The sequence below is a fragment of the Crocodylus porosus genome, unplaced genomic scaffold (genome assembly GCF_001723895.1).
Source record: "Crocodylus porosus isolate Cpor-Errol unplaced genomic scaffold, CroPor_comp1, whole genome shotgun sequence".
In the NCBI taxonomy this organism is placed as follows: domain Eukaryota; kingdom Metazoa; phylum Chordata; order Crocodylia; family Crocodylidae; genus Crocodylus; species Crocodylus porosus.
This window is the reverse complement of record NW_017728943.1, coordinates 97,663,484-97,680,196: the sequence shown is the minus strand read 5'-3', so window position 1 is coordinate 97,680,196 and position 16,713 is coordinate 97,663,484. Positions and strand designations below refer to the sequence as shown.

General features: G+C 45.5%; 2 long non-coding RNA genes across 2 annotated transcripts in view; one reads left to right on the top strand and one right to left on the bottom strand.

Annotated features, from left to right (window-relative positions):
- LOC109319973 overlaps positions 1-16,713 on the bottom strand; it is a 51,119-nt gene that overhangs the window by 9,775 nt on the left and 24,631 nt on the right. The window lies entirely within an intron of this gene.
- LOC109319974 lies at positions 4,057-11,993 on the top strand. The gene is made up of 3 exons (XR_002103689.1): positions 4,057-4,772; positions 5,002-5,105; positions 11,832-11,993. It is a non-coding gene; the product is annotated as an uncharacterized LOC109319974 (long non-coding RNA).

Below are 16,713 nucleotides of genomic sequence, written 5' to 3'. Positions count from 1 at the left end.
GGGGGTTTTCTTGTTTGTTTGGGGTTTTTTGGTGTATGTTTTTTCTAAAACAGATCAAACATCTCTAGGAATAAGATTTAAGGGAAATAAGTTCTTTGGGTGATATCTTTTATTGAATCAACTGCATGGCTGGCATAAACTCAAACAAGCTTTCAAATGTAATACACTCATCTACAGGTACGAGGAAATGCTGTTTTATCTTGTTAAAAAAATCTTACAGATGGTTAGTGTACACTTCCATGCTTTGGAGCAGGGGCTTGACATTTAGAAAAAGAAATGCCAGTGTCTGCGATGTGCCTTTTGCCATCCCTAAAAACTTGGCCCAGTTTTGATCAAGAGAGCAACCACAGAAGAAAACGCAGCTTGCACACAAGGCTCATTTGAGTTTAGCAGCTAAATTCTCTGAAGATGCTGGCCATGTGCCAGAGCAGGACTGGAGGAGCTGAGAAAGTATTTACCTGTATTCAGGGCAGCCAGATGCTGGAGTGTCATGGAATTTAGAGCAGGGTGACTGTACTTCAGTGGTCAACGTATCTTCCAACTTCTGCAACAAATGTGGCAGGGGACCAACAGACAGCAACCTTTGCTTTGCAACCTGATTCATTCCTAGAGCACTGCTCATCCCAAGCCCTGAGTGAGGCAAAGGTCCTATGCTCATGTAATTAAAGACTGTATCATAATGCTTATGCACTAAAGGGATGAATTAAGCTTATGATGGCAACCTTAATTCTGGCATTTTCCTAGTTTTTCACTGCTTTACTTTTGCTCCAGGCCTCTCTGTGTAGGTTTTCCCTAGGTTTCAAAAAGCAAGCTGTGAAAACAGAAATTCCATCATGTGACATCACACTGACAGTCATGTGGTTCATCAGCAGGCTTTGAAACATTAGCTCCCTAGTGCAAACTTCTGGGTGCCTATACAAGTGCAGCAAGGCTGCTCCAACATGCTGTAATTACAGCATGTCAGAGCATATGCGAGTAACCAAAGTCTTAATTAATCAAGTCTGCTGGAGTGTGGTAATCACTGTGTTCCAGCAGACTCCAGCATCTCGTGTATCAGCATCCCCACACTGAAAAATAGTGGTGGGAGCCCTTTAACCAAAGCTCGTCAAATGAGCTTTAGTTAAAGCACCCCCCCACCACCATTTTTCAGTGCAGGGACACTGATACCCAAGACCCTCTGGGTGCTTTAATTAAAGCAGCTCTTGTAGCTGCTTTAATTAAAGGACCCACCCCCACACACACACATACTGCCAGAGAATGTGTATAAACACCCTCAGAGCCACTCTAACTAAAACGTACCCCTTGCCACACACTCCTGGAGCACGTGTATAAACACCCTCTGATACTCTGAAAATTAAGTAACTAATAGCAGCATTGACGATGCATAGGGGGTGCACGCAGGTGCACATGCACCCCCTGAGCTTGGCAGTGCACCCCCTGCGAAAAGGTGCTGCTGACACTGTTGACGGCACCTATGGGCAGTTGCCACTTACCACCCCACTTCCTGTCGACACTGCCAGCAGCGTCTGTGGGCAGTCCATGATCACCACTGGCCACTGTCACCACTGCTGATGGCATCTGCAGGTGGTCACCAACCACCAGTCAGCCCTCATTACCTCTCCCCCCCCACACCAATGCTGTGGCCACCTGCAGGAGCTCCTTGCTTGCCACTGCTGACAGCACCACCACTACGGCCAGCAGGACCTCACTGTGCTCCCCCCCACCCCACCCCAGCCTCCGGGGGCACACGGTGTTCATGAATAGCAGTAGTAGGTTAGCACCCTCTGCGTGGGAGATGAGCCACACACTTTGCTAGTGGGGTTTGTATGCATTTGTTGACACTACAGAAAAGCTAAGGCTTAGAAATCTTGTTCTATAAATTCTAGAAATTGCAGGCTCTGTAAGGCAGTGGTTTCTCAAGGGCAAAGAACTTTCTGCCTCTGCACCCCACAAGCCCAGTTCCTTTTTCTTCCCCGCTCCAGCCTGTCCCTGACTCAGTCTGGGCCCCAGTCTCTCCACCTAAACCCCTCATCGGACCTCAGTGTCCCTATTAGCTCCCAGTCCCTCTTCTCACCCCAGGCCCTACTCCTTCCAGCCACTTGCTTCTATGCCAGGTTGTCTTCCACTTTGCATTCCAATCCAGATAGGTCCTGCTGCATGCTGCCTAGAGCAAGGGGCACAGGAGTGACAGTCTCCATGCTCTTAGTTCTGGATCCTGGCACCACCTGGCTTCTGGTGGGTTGAAGGAACAATTGCAAGGAAGGTATAGGCCGGCTCCTGCAGCCCTATGCAGCTGGAGCCTTCAAAGGATTCAGCTTCAATGGCCCTTGTCAGACATTACACTTAAGATGCGATTGGTCTGTCAATTGCATCTTGAGTAGCAACCTGACTATGCGGTCAGGAAATTAATGGCACCACAGAAAAGGAAACCAGCCACAAAAATAAGTTATGTGTAATATTTATGGGGCTGGTTTCTATCACAACTTAAACTGCATATGTGGCAGGGTTAGAACCACACTGGGGTTGGTGTACGATCAGCTGATCAGCAGCAGGTTGATGATCTCCCAAGGTCCCTTCCAGCCCTGATGTCTATGAAATCTAGGTTCGGGTCCTCACTGGGGCTAGTTTGAGCCCTGGAGTAGTCCTCATTCAGACAATGATCAACTGATCACCAGCCAGCTCCAGGAACTGCAGGGGGCTGGTTCACGACTCAGAGTGGTGGCAGAGCCAGCCAACAATCAGCTAGTTGTTGGGCACTTACTGGGATTGGGGTCATGATCCTCAGCCCTCCCTGCACTGCACTGGCAAGCAGAACATGACTGGGATCTGACCCTCATCCCAACAACTGTACTTCTGACCATGCCACTGTGTATTGCAGGAAACACAATTTTGGGAGCAGATCCTATTGTACCTTTAATTAATGTCTCTCAGTGGCCTAAATCTAAAAAGTCTCCATTTAGCACATGCAAACAGAGCTTTTTTTCTTTTATTTTTTTCCTTCCAAAAGCTTATTATACCTTGGCTCAATCTGAATATGTTTTTTTATGGGGAACAGCAAGAGGCATGTTCCAGCCACCTGCCAAATTTCAAGTCTTTGCTCTAAAGCCAGGAGGTGTTAGAGTTTCTTAACAAAACCATTTAAGACTATATGTTAACATGGGCAAAATGACGTGTGCCCATTCTTGCGTATCTCATTCTTGCAAACAGCTAGGTTGGTTTATTGAAATTTTCCAAAAGAACTCAGCCAGAGAGTGTCCCAGCATGGATCGTTTCCACCTGAATGAGCAGCAATGGGTAATGTTTAGCAAAAGTTATAAGCAGTAATAAATTGTGTCATATAATGCGAAATAATGGACAATCTTAATGAAAGGAAGCACAGACACTGCCTTCTATAATATTTAACTCAAGAAGAGCCTTCTATAATCAAAGGAAGAAGATGGACAGAAGACTTTAGATTGTAAATTCTCCTCGGCAGGGACTACATTTTATCCTGTGCATGTACCCTGGGGTTCTGAAGTCACTGGTTCTCTTCAGTGGCTTCAGACAACATTTCCCCTTATCTGGAGGAAACAACATTTCCTCTTACCTGAAGAAGAGTGCATTATATTCAGAAGCTTGTCTAAGTCTATGCCAACAATGCAGTTGGTTCAATAAAAGGTATCAGCCAAAGAACTTACTTCCCCTGAATCCTATTCCTGGAGATGTTTGAACTGTTTCAGGAGAAACATACCCAAAAAAAACCCTTCGGGGACAGGAGGACCATCTTAGTTTTCCTTTCTGACTAGCAAAATAGGGCCCTGGTTAGTGACTGCAGCTTCTGGTACTAGGACCCTGCTTGGTCATGTAAGAACCTTGTTATATAGATCTAATTTAGCAGGGAAGAGTTAGAGAGGAGAGTAATGGGCACCTCACAAAACCCCAAGGTATCTGTTACTAAACAGAGAAAATGTCTCATTGCTTTTTTTTTTGTTTTTGCTTCTTTCTTTCTTTCTTTTTTACAGTAGACCAGGATGCTTTTGTTCCCTTTTAATTATACTACAGCATGACTAACGGTGACACATAACACCTTCTCTGTGTCTGTCACTCTTTGCTGAACATCCACACCTCCCACCAGTTCTCCCTTTGTCACGCAATCACCATAAAAATAGATCCTCCCCACAAGCTACTAGTCCTGGGTCATACCCTCCTCCCAACTCTCTTCTTCCCGAGATGCTCATCTGCTCTTGCTGTGTGGAGATAAATCTCCAGCCCAAATATGCCCTTTTAAAACCATGAGCTCTCTCTCTCCCTCTCCCCTCCTGGGGTCTACGGTCCTCTTAGGAAAAAATGACTTCAGAGTCTTACAAGCATTAGGCAAGTAAGTGCCAGTCATGAAATGAAGTGCCTTTAACCATTTGATAGGCAAGGTTCTTTGGGTACGTGTGATACCTTTTATTAGACCAACTCAGTAGCTGGAAAAGTTATTTTTTGCAAGATTTCTGGTACAAACACCCTTCTTCCATTGAGAAGCACGTGCCAACTTCTGCTGCCTCATTTTCAAAGCAGTGGCCAAACACCTATATTTTAGACACGAGCAAGAGGAAGGTAACCATTCTGCGGTCAGACCACTTCTTCCTTCGCCCTAGCTCCTTTTCCAAAGAAGCCTCTTTCACGCCAGAGCAATCAGCTCTGCAGAGCTGAGGAGCCTCTCTGCATTATCAAAGAGAGCTGCAGAGAGCAACACAGGATCTGCCGAGCAGTGCCTCGTCATCGCCTGGCGATGTTTGCAGCTGGTGCGCTGAAGGCAGCTTTCACTGAGGCTGTTCAGGGGATGCTGTTTAGCCAAACCATGCTTACATAATAACGCAGTGCCCGATTCCAAGCAGATGGGGCTCGATTTATTTTTCCTGACAGCTGTCGGAAAGAACTTGGAAGGGGATGGCAAGCAGAGAGAGAAGGGGAGAGGAGAGAGGGAAAAAGGATTTCTGAGTTCTTCGTTTTTCTGTTTTTAATTTTGCCTAGGAAATTCAGAGGGCTGAATCTAGCCCCCAACAATGGTATGATTCAGTCCTTAACCAGCCCTACAGGCCTGGATGGTATAGATAGCACAAGGGAAGCCAAGCGAGGTGGGTAAGAGTCATGGAGGGCACGTGTATTTTCACATAATTCATTACAGTCTAAATTTCTCACTCTTCTACCCCTAGCCCTGCTGCCAGCCCCTCATCATATTATCTCCGGTTTAAAACTCCCTTCTTTTCTACCCTGCGCTCTGCAATATATATTTTACTATGTGGGGGGAAAGGGAAGATTCAGCAAGCACTTTGTTATTTTATAGATAACAAGGTAGATAAAATAAAAAGCTGCAGCAAATGCCTTGTGAAGCCCAGCCAACACCCCCTCCCCCCTCCTGCACCCCTTGGAAGTTCACACGGTTTAGCAGGCGCGCTTCCTGCCGCTTGCCCAGCCGGCTCGCTATTCATAGGCAAACTGCACTCCTCCACTTGGCTCCCAAAGAAGAATACATAAAAAACACTGAAAGTCTTACTGCTGAGGCAGCAGGAAACTCAAACTGCTCTAAGCATGGGAACCAAGAGAGCCGCTGCAGCACGCACAACAGGTATTGTTCAGAAGGAAATCACTGTGGCAGCCACAATCTCCCACACATTTTGGGTTTTTTTTGAAGGGGGGAGGGATGCAGAGGAAGGGTGAAGAAGTGTAAGAAGGTGCAAAACTAGATGAGTATATGTAAGAAAGAGAAAGACAGCTTCTAACCAATGCTAGCCCCTGCCGCTCTGCTCTCATCAAGTGGATGACCTTGGCCAGCTAAGTTGCCCCCTTTGTGTCTCAGCCAGAGCAGATGGAAGAGGGGAGGGTGTGTAAAAAGCAAGATCTCCTGGATGCATTGCATCTACTTACTCTAGTTATTTATCTGAGCTGAATTTGCCTGGATATATATGAAATTTGTATACAAAAGGAAATGAACAGGGAGAAGCCTGCATGAGTAACTTAATTTTCTTGCTCTGAGGAGTGGAAAAAGCCTACTGTAAAATGGCTTGCAAAACCCTGTGGTCCCCAAAAAAACATAATTTTTTCTAGTTTTATGAGACTCCAAAGAAACAAGTGATCTGGAAGCATTTGGAGGACATCTGCCCTCTAAACTGTGTTGGCAGCACGCTTTAGTGGAGAAGTTAATTTGGAAGCAACAGGTCATCCCACTGCCCTGTGGCATCCCTTCCAGCCAGGGCATGGGGCACCACTTTGGAAAGCCTGGGGATGACTACAGGCAAGCCCCAAACTCCCTGACCATGAGGAAAAAACTAGAGGAGCAATGTGTGCACGGGGGAAAAGCCAAATGGCTTGACTTGATTAAAAGGTAGCCACAAAATTAAAGAACTTGAACAACAGGCTGTTGTCATGTGGTTGATTTCCATTCCCAAAACACCCAGTCCTGAGTTCACAGGTGAATTTAAATCTGGGTTTAGTTGTTGCCCATTATAAAGATAGGTGCCAGCCGTGAAATTCACATCTGGACCCAGTCCCAAACTTCCTCAAATGCTGGGAGGGAGGGAGGGGGAAGAAGGGAAGAGAGGTAGGTACTGGGTTGTGACACTGGCCCATACATAATCCTCCATAGTGGGGACTGAGTACAACCAAGCTTATTCTTTTCCTCTGGTTAGCTGAGGGGAGTTTGCAGTAATAGTTCTGGTAAAGTTCACAGGTCAGATTCACATTGAATAAACTCCTGTATGATGTGATCCTGGTCCAAAGCAGCCAAGCCTGCAAAATTAGAAAGAAAGTTTCCATTAAAATCATATCCCTGTTATTAGCAGCATCCCACCAACAGGTCTTCCTTGTCATGCACGGCAGTGGGGATGCTGTCACGTCCACTGCTGTATTTCTGCCCTGGACCCCACAGAAAGTTCACTATAGGGACAGGAACTAGCTGAGGGCAGGAGGAGGATACCAAGATAGCAATCTCCTTTGATGTCAAAAGGCAGAATAAAATAGGCTGAAAATTAACACAACTTGAGGCTGTGCTAAGTGCTTTAGGCTGAAGGTGTACTGGGAAAGTACCCCTGGGGTGGGCAGAGGCAACAGTGACTAGGGAAAGCCATTTTAAACTACCAGGAACCCAAGAAAAGTGCAGAAGGTAACCTGTGCCCAAGTAAACTGGTCTGCACAGGAGATCAGGCCATCTATACAGATCTGAGTATGGGTCCACTAAGGTGACAAGAAAGCAAACACTGTCCTCTGACTGAAAAATTCGCTGAATCGTCTGAAAGAGGAGCTTTGAAGAGCATGGAGCTCCACACCCAGAACTCGTTTCTGCAGGTATAAACCACCCTTTCTTGAAAATAGCCTGCTAACACTTCAGTTACAATCCCAGCTGTAAGTCCAAAATGCTATGGCTGGAAAGGAAATGGCTGGATTTATCCCTAGTCAATTGATATTCTGGTCTAGCACCCTAAGAAAGCTCTAAGGGGAAGTGAATTAAATTACAACACAGACAAGCATTACATACACTTGTAATGTGAATGGCTTGCACCACTGATTATTTCTGTTCCAGCTAATGTCACATGCATTATGCATCACAATCACAACGGCATTATTTACTTACTGCATGAGTGTGAATCCAGTGCTAGTCAGAAGTCTTCAGATAGCAGCCCAAGCTCTTCCATGTATCAGCAGAGTAGGTACAGCACAAGCAGGATCATCAGTCCAAGTGTGACGACCACAATCCTCACTAACCAACTAGGGGTTAAACCGGGGGCCTCCAGAGCCTGTGTTTGTGATATGGACATCTATTACATGGAAGTATGAGGTGCAACAGCTTTAAGAAAAGAGCCAAAATTCTCTAGCTGGGGCTATATGAGACTTACAGTCCCCTGTGAATTGGGGACAGAGGGAAAGAGCTAGCACATGCTCAGCAGCAAGTTGTACAAACCTCCCTGCACTGCCTGGCCAACATACCTCAACCCCGACCCGAAAGGATAGTCACCTACGGGGGAGAGAATTATTCAGTGTGTCCATGTATTTGCCTCTGCTGTATGCATAGTGTCTGTGATGTGCACATGATTCAGCAGAAGCTAAACTGAAACCCAAACAGGTAACACCTTTCAGTAGCTAGTGCCATTGGCCAAACACCAAACACTGTCACTTACACGTGAACGGCTCTTTGACTTGTTACTGATCCCCCAAGTCATCCAGTCCCAGCCACAGTGTGCATTTTGTGATTGTATTGTACCATATTCATTAGTCATTACTACTGGAGCCCAGGCAGGGCACTAGCACTGGGGAGCAAAACAATACTTCTGATTTGGAGGGGGTGGGAGGGGCATTCCTTCCTCTATTAATTATTTCCCAGGCTATTCCTGGCACTGACCTTCATGGGGAAGGAAAAAAAATGCAGATTTGTTTTTATATCATTTATCCAGGTTCCTAGTTGCAAGCCTCTGGCTAAAATGAGTCACACATATCAGTATTAGGACATTGTTTATGCTGCATCAGTGCTGCTACCTGTCTTCCTCACCATTAGGGTCCTCCAGCATTAAAACAAACAAGCAGGCAAAAAAACTAGGCAGCTCTGTTGAATGATGAAATACATCAATGGAAGTCCCCTGTAATCCACATCCTATTTTGAGAAGTAAAGGCAGTTCCTGACTACATATTTTCTCAGTGCAAAATCTGTCATGTTTGCACTGGACTTATAGGCATCACCTGTCCCTCCCCCACTTAGCAATTTGTACCTTTTTTCCATTGTGATGGCTCCTAAATCCCTCCGTTCACACTGAGCAGCAAAGCCCGACATTGAAATCAAGGCCTCTGGAAAACCATAGCCTTCATCTGAACTGCTTCTTCAGCAGTAGACCCACTCTGCCCCCCCCTACCCTTTTTAACAATTCCAAAAAAAAAGAAAAAACTCTACTAGGAGGACCTCACATAATTTCCTTTATGTGACTGGCTCCTCTCGCAGAATTTCCCACAGAAAGAGGCAAGATAGACCTTGATCTCTGTATTTCATTGTCACTTTTTCTTTCCTCCCTGCTGTTTGGCAGATGATGCCTGAATGACAGTTCTCACAAAGACTTCATCCTTTATACTAAGGGGGCACTGTCACATAGGTTGGGTCCCAAATGTGAGGTTTCATTCAAAAATTATTATTGGTACTGGGGTAGCAGTCATCAGTATCCCAGGCAGGAGTGAGATCACACTGGGTTTAGCATCATATAAATATAAAGGAAAGCACAGTGTTTTCCCTGAATTGTCTATGACCCAGACATAGAGCATATATAAAGCTAAATTATTTTTGTAAGGTTGCTGTGCAAAATGTAACAAAATATCTACACAAGAGCTTGAGCATCATCTGATGAACTTCCTCAAGGAGTCATCTCTTTGAAGATGAGACGTTCAGAAAAGACGAAATATATTTTCCCTCTCTCAAAGGAACTCCTTTTCCTCCCCACTAAAAACTATTTAAATGTTTGTGATAATCAACCAGGGCATCTAGTTTTAGACAAGTGGCAGCAAATGTATGTGACAAAAAGAGGGGAGACTTCAGAACATTTTTCAAAGTACATGTTTTCAATACTTAGTGTTTTAACTGGTTACTGTTTGGTGGTTAATTTGTGTCAGATGATGAACATTTGTTTGGGGTTATGGTCTTGTATTTGTTGGTTTCCAGTTTCAGTCCAACAGAGGCACTCTTTTTTCACTTTTCTATCAACCTAAATAAAAAAACCCATAAAAATAAATTAACAATAAATAAGATTTTAAAATTTACAGCTGTTTCTGTTTTAATAATCTGTGATGTTACCAATCAGATAGATATGGATTTTTAAAGTAAATTATGTTTATCCTGACAGCATTTCTTTAAAACAAGTTATCCTCCTTTCTATATAACTTATGCAGCAAAATCATCTCCCTGACATTTGTAGTCTGTGTTGATACAGCAGAGAGAAAGAGAGAAAGCTCATCAAGCTTTTATTCACAGGTCCAAACCTTTAATCAATAATGAATGAAGGCTTTTAGAAATGCTAATGTCGGCACTTACGCAAGGTGACCAATGTAAACATAAGTGCTGATTCATAACAAGCTGCGCATCCTCCATCAACATACATCATTCCAATGCTGGCACAGGAACAGGTTGTACTTTAATGGAAAGGAATATTAGTGCATTTCTGCAAACCAAACCAAAATGCTATTGACAGAACAGTAGATGAGATACTGGCCCAGGAAAGGGTTTCCCTTTGAATACAATTACTATGGGAAAGGAGGAAGCACTGACAGATTGGGAGTTTTTGGAACCAAGGTTGTTTCTGAACTTGTTTCCCATGATGGATTGTTTGCTAGCATTCACCCAGAAAGCTTAGACCGATACTTAAAAGAGGAATGACATCACATCCCTCATTGGAGGTGCCCTAAGCACTGCATTGAGAAGTGATGTTCTCCTGATGCAGGCAGGAGTCAGGAGATGTGGCTTTTGTACCTGACCCTATCACAGACTTTCTTTATGTCCTTAGACAAGTGACTGAAACCCTTCTGTGTCCCATTTCCTCATCCGTAAAATGGGGATAATAATCTGGTCACCGCATCACAGGAGTGATAGGAGGGTACTTTCAATATTGTATCAGAGATCCTTAGGTATATTGTAATGAGTGCCACTGAAAAGCCCATGAATAAGCAATAACAGGCATTAGATAACAGAACATTCTATTAACATGTTCCATTTGGGTGTTTATACTACCCATATCAGCTTGAGATCTCAATGTTCATATTAATTAATTCTCAGCATTACCAATATTTACAAACATTCAACTATTGAGCCCCTGAGAGTGGTATGCAAGGAAAATAACCATTTTGCAAGACACAAAAGTTACAAGGGCCTGAGGTCTGACAAGCTATCCCAAGAACTCTTCAAAACACATAAGCCCAGGTCTACACAAGCAGGAGCTTAGACCGGGTAACCCGGTGCAATGCCATGCATAACTTCATGGTGCCCCTTCCAGTAGTCTAACTCACAAAACCAAGTTCAGTGCCTAAGTTTCCTGTTCAGTGAAAAGGGAGAATGGGATTCACATGCCAAGTGGGAGATGTCTAGGCCAGCCAGGAGGAACACTAAGGACAGGGATATGCCTGGAATCCTGTCTGTCCTCTGGTCTTAGGCACTTCTAGCAGCCCTGAGTCAGGCATTTCTAGGACACCAGGTCTCACAACCCAAAATCCGCAAATCTACCATCCACCTTATGTACAATAGCCTTCTAGCTTAGGAGTGGAACACCTGGGTTCCCAGCTTTCAGGGATTCAAACTCATATCTCCCACCTCTCTAGAAAGTGTCCTAACCATCAGGCAACAGGCTGGGCTGAGCTGGGCTTTGGAAGCTAAGCTATCATACAATAAAGTATTGTGCATGGGGCCAGAAGGAGAAAGAAGAAGGATATGGGTATTCACCTCTGTGAGGAAGAAGCCCTGGGTTCTGGTGCTTGCTCCCAGAACTGCTTATGCATTTTGCATTAAAGAAACTTTAGATAAAATACAGAAAATGTTGATAGCTGGGATCCCAGACTCCCGGTCACCTCCAGTCTCCTAGGGGAGCGGCCTCTTTCTGGTATAAGTGCTTTTTTGGATCTGGCCCTTAGCTCTCATAAAGGGATAATGAATCAAACCAATGTGGAGTTTGCAGACTAGGCTGTTTAGAAGAGCTGCACCATTCCAGAAAAACTGGATTTCCTAAGAGCAGGAAGAAAAAAACTTCCCTTTTTCCAAACACTCGTATCTCCACAAAGTGAGGTTGGTCTAAAACCCATGGGAAGACAGTCTTGTCCAATGAGGTAACGTGTACTATATTTTTCAGGTGTCAAGAAGCTCAACTGTAATGAGGAAGCTGTTGAGGGATGTCCTCCCATAAGATCAGGCTTTAACGGGCAACCAGTTCCAGCTTTCCATATGAAGACACTAGTGTTGACATTAATATCATCTTTGGTTAAGCTGGGAAAGTGCTTTGGGATCCTCTGAGATGAAAAGTGCTATATAAATGAAAGGCATGTATGATTATTGCTTTAAAGGAGAAACACTGCTGCTGCTGCCAAGAAATGTATCACTGTGTTGACTTCAGTGAGACAGCCCCATCCTTCCAACCTAGATGACACCAATTTAAGAGGTGCAAGAAAAGGAAGGGGTTGTTGCAAAACAAAAGCAGCAGCCAAGCAGATCTGTGGAATGATGGCCTCACAGTCTCACTTTTTTCTTCTGGGAGGTTCGTTTTCAGACCTTGTGGTTGCTTTCACACCTCCTCTGGCTGACCAAAACAGACCCGTCATCAGCCACAGACAGTCCAATAGCTCTGGGCTGTGGTCTTTTTAAAGGAAAAGTTGACATTGCATCAGGCCTGTGGGATTCTCCATCCCCTGACAGTACCAGCGAACATGAATGAGACTGGCCTGAGTGGAGTCTTAGAACGTGTACCTGAGTAAAGCAACAGACTAGGCAGGATTTGTTGTGATGATCCTGTGATGGGCTAGGTGGCAGTGACCTGGCCCAGGGGTTTTGAAAGGGCAAAAGATGATTGGAGGACTTGGGATTCCCTTTCTGCACCAATCAGACCCCAGAGACTCACCACCCTCCCCCCCCCCGTGTCCCGATTGGCCCCTTGGGTCACCTGGAGGGGGATAAAAGGGGCAGTGTGGGCTGACTCAGGGCAGACTAGCAAGGGACAACAGGGAAGGGGCTTCACAGAGCTGAGCCAGCAGGGCAGGAGCAGTGCCCCAGAAGATCCTGACAGAGCAGGACCTGCAGGCAGCAGTGGGACCCTCAGCAGCGCAACGTGCGGCCGGCAGGAGAGGCTCCCCACTGGGCTCCAGGATCCCCCGGGAGAGGCTGCAGCCAGCAGGAGAGGCTCCCCAGCTCCAGCCAGGATCTGAGCAGCGACCTGAGAGGTTCCCAGCTCTGCTTCCAGCTCCTCCAATCAGAGGCCAGGCAGCTGGATGTGAGGCCGGGCTCCGGGAGGGTCAAGACCCCAAGCCAGCTAGAGTAATGCCACCAATGGTGGCTGTGTGGCAGTGTTCCTGCCCACCATGTGGAAGATCTGGGCTTAAGTCCCAGTTGAGGTTCTCACCTCAAGAAGATTTGCTTAACAAGAAGCAAATCTTGCAGTGGAAAGGGGTCATTTTGTTTTCTCCCCCTCCAGGTACCAAGGCCCTATATTTCCTTGTCATTTGACATTTTGCATTTTGTGCCTTTTTATATTTCACCAACTCGTATTGTTTGTTCTGCTGTTTGTGTTTTATATTTTGTTAACCGTGTTTTGTCAGTGATTATAAGTGTCTAACCTTTGTTGAATCCTGCCCCCTTGGGGCGTTGTAGTGTCCCCTATACCCTCTGGTTTATGCCTGTTATGTTCCCAGTATTAAAAGGTATATGGTTAAGTCCCCATTGGTGGTCTGGCTCTGCTCTATAGGGGAGAGGTGCATACCTCCCACAGCGCTTGTGCACCTGCGTTGATCCCTTCATTTGGAGAGAGGGTACCTCTTGGAGTACCACCCAGGTTACAATCACATATTTGGAGGTCTATCCCACCAAAATGACAGTTTTGTCCCAAATTTGGGACCAGACTAGGGCAGCTCTACTCTCTGGGACCAGAAGCAACAACCATGGGGATAGTGTCAGAAAGCGTATATGCTGCTAAAAGCTAAGTAGCATGCAACTAGCTAACCACATTACAACTTTTATTCATTGCAGGAGAGGGAATCCTGGGGCTGTTTGCATTTCAGGCACTCCAACAGTTAATGAATAAAACCCTGCCCTGAGACTGGTATGCAGCAGCATCCTTCTGTGGGTGCTTTTTGTGCTGGAGCACCGTTGCTTCTTTCTGGCACAGTACGCTGGAGGTTCAATATTAGCAATGATAACGGAGAGTCCTTGGCCTTTTTTTTCCCTATGCTATTTAGGCCAACTCTGGGTAATCGTGCTTTCTAACTCACACTCAGCCCACTGCCATGGCAACCACTGCAACACGTAGTTCATAGACTACTTCTGAGATGTACAGCTCCTTTGAGAAACACATACACGCTGATGTGTCATGAAAGGTATTAAAAGGGGAGAACTATCATCCACTAAGCTGGCGCATTTTTTCCAGTTTTAACTCTAACAGCACAATTTTTTTTTCTTTTAGTTTTGATACTCTTTCTGCCTCCTTTCCTTAGAAAATTAATAAAGATTTATGAAGAAAATTAAAAGAAAGATAGAGAAAAAAATGCATCCATAAATTCCACCCCTGCTGCCTAATTTTACTATGGTAGGGAAATCTGCCTTGTAAGAAACCTGCATTATATTCAAATGCTGAGCATATGACTAGAGTTTTGCCTATGGAAAAAATAAAATGTTTCCTATGATTGTGTTTTACTTCTGTTTTACTTTAACGCAACTGAAATAAAATCATCAGCCCCTGAGAACATGGTATGTGTTGCACTCTCCCCATTACAATATGGACCTCATGCAAATAGGATCCCATACCTCTTGCAGATTCAGACTGGAATTTCGCTAAAGCTCAAAACCTGGATTGAGGAACTGATTTTGAACTACAGAGAAAGAAGAGTTAGCGGTGGTGTTTGGATCCTCTTTCCTAAAGACCTTGGATCTTGGATTCTGGTTCCAGACCCTCATCCCTCCTTGATGTGTTTTAAGTAGCACTGACATCCAATAGATCTTCAACATCACACCGGTTTTGGGGGAGGCAGCAGTGAAGTTCTGCAGAAACATCAGCAGGAATTTTTTTTTAAAGGAATATGCTTATTTCTTTATTTCCCTTTGTGCTTCTCTATTGAGGAGATGGTGGGAATCTGATTGCCAGCAGGGGTGTGTACAAATATATTTTATTTGTTCATGTAAACAGTGAAAATCAAACTGCGTTAGGCAAGAACCTCATGGGGGCTGGGAAAGATGCTCTTTGTAAGCGTCTGGTCTCATGATTTATTTTCTGCATGTGCATGCATGTGAAGTTCTCTGATGGTCCATACCTGGCTGTGCTTATCCTATTGTGTTGGGTTTTTTTTAAACAACAATTATTGCCAAATAGCCAATGACCACAGAAAAGGGCAGCCCTTGCCATGCCACTACAATCTTCTGTACATTAAACATGTTCTCTGCTAGTGACCACATAAACAGTGAAAGCCAGATGCACCCCAAAAATCCTCAACACATCTAAAACCACATTGAACTTGCGTGACTGCCAGCATCTGGGCAGGCCCCTGCCCCTGCCTGTCCCTGCTCCAGCTGGGCAAGCTTTTAATATCAGATCCCCCTTCACCAGAGATAATGATTTTTTTTGTTGCAGAAATCTTTATAACATCTGTGGTATCGATGTCTTCAAATAATTTGTAATGATGCAGGAGGTGTGCCCATTTTATGCCCTGATGCCAAGGGCATTATACATGGCTCCAACCTCCCCTATACCATGTCCTATGCCTCATGGATGGCATCCAAAATATACACTATGCCTCAGGATTCCTCATATATGGTCCTGGGTTTCCTGCCCTCTCACTAGGGCCTCCATTCATGCCCCTTTCTAGGGCTTACACTTGTGTCCCTTCACTAGAGCTTCCCCTTATGCCCTCTCACTAGGGCCTCCACTCCGGTTACTCCAGTCAGCCCATGTGCAGCCCTTTAGGCCCCATAAGGCCCTAGTTTACAAGGCTTCTGGATCTTACACTGCCCCACTCACTGAGGCTACGGGGCCTTGCACCCCATGAATTTCAGGTGTCTGCAGACGTGTCTGTACCCCACTTATGGCCTAATAGCCCACTCAAGTCTCAGATATTTGCAGACAACCTGGACCCTTCTCCAGGCCCTACACTATGGGCCTGGATCCCGCCTCAGGCCCCACTCAGTGGGCCTGGGTCCTTGTGCTTTTCTCTCAGGGTGTGCTCCCCTAGCCTTTCCCTTCCATGGGATAACCCACAAGGCAGCAGGTGTTGAGGCTTTCTGGCACCCCATAGTCACCAAAATAATGCTTATGCACAGGTTGGTTGCCTATTGTGTATACACAGCCCTATGCACAACTACATACTAACATCAACTGAGGATGCACAGTGACAGATAGGGCTGATAGAGTCACCCCTTGTGGATATTTAGCTGCCTTAGACATCCAGAAATGGAGTCCTGGAAGCTGCCCTGCTAGAAGCAGCCCCACCATACCATCCAACCCCAGCAGGGTGTAGTTTTAGGACCAGGACCAGAAACCTCCTCCATCCCCAGATTTCCTGTCCTGTACCTCCAAGATGTTATGTGAGCAGCAGCTCCAGCTGGGTGATGTTCCCCCTCTGGCTGCTTGCAACAAACTGCTAGCCCTACCACCTAGGGCCTGCTCTTATATCAGGCAGCTGGTCCCACTTCCCAATCAGGTAGCTTCCTGTGGGCCATGTGCCTCCTGATTGGGAATGCAGCCACCTTCAGGCCGTTCTACTGCCTGTTCTAGCCCTTAAAGTGGCAGGTACCAAAGATGCCCTGCCACAATACCTATGCAATGACCTCTCACATTCTTGCCTTCACTATTTTAGATGTGGCACAGAGGGTATCCTGCAACAGAGCACTCAGTCACACCATCAAGGAAATAAGTCTCACTCACCTGTTCCTTCTCTCCAAATGCATCAACCTCTGAAATGAGAGGATGAGGTTGCTCTAAGGGGCACCTCTGGTTTGGACCTGGGTTTCTGGTGTGTTCAAGAGCATCAGCTTCTGGT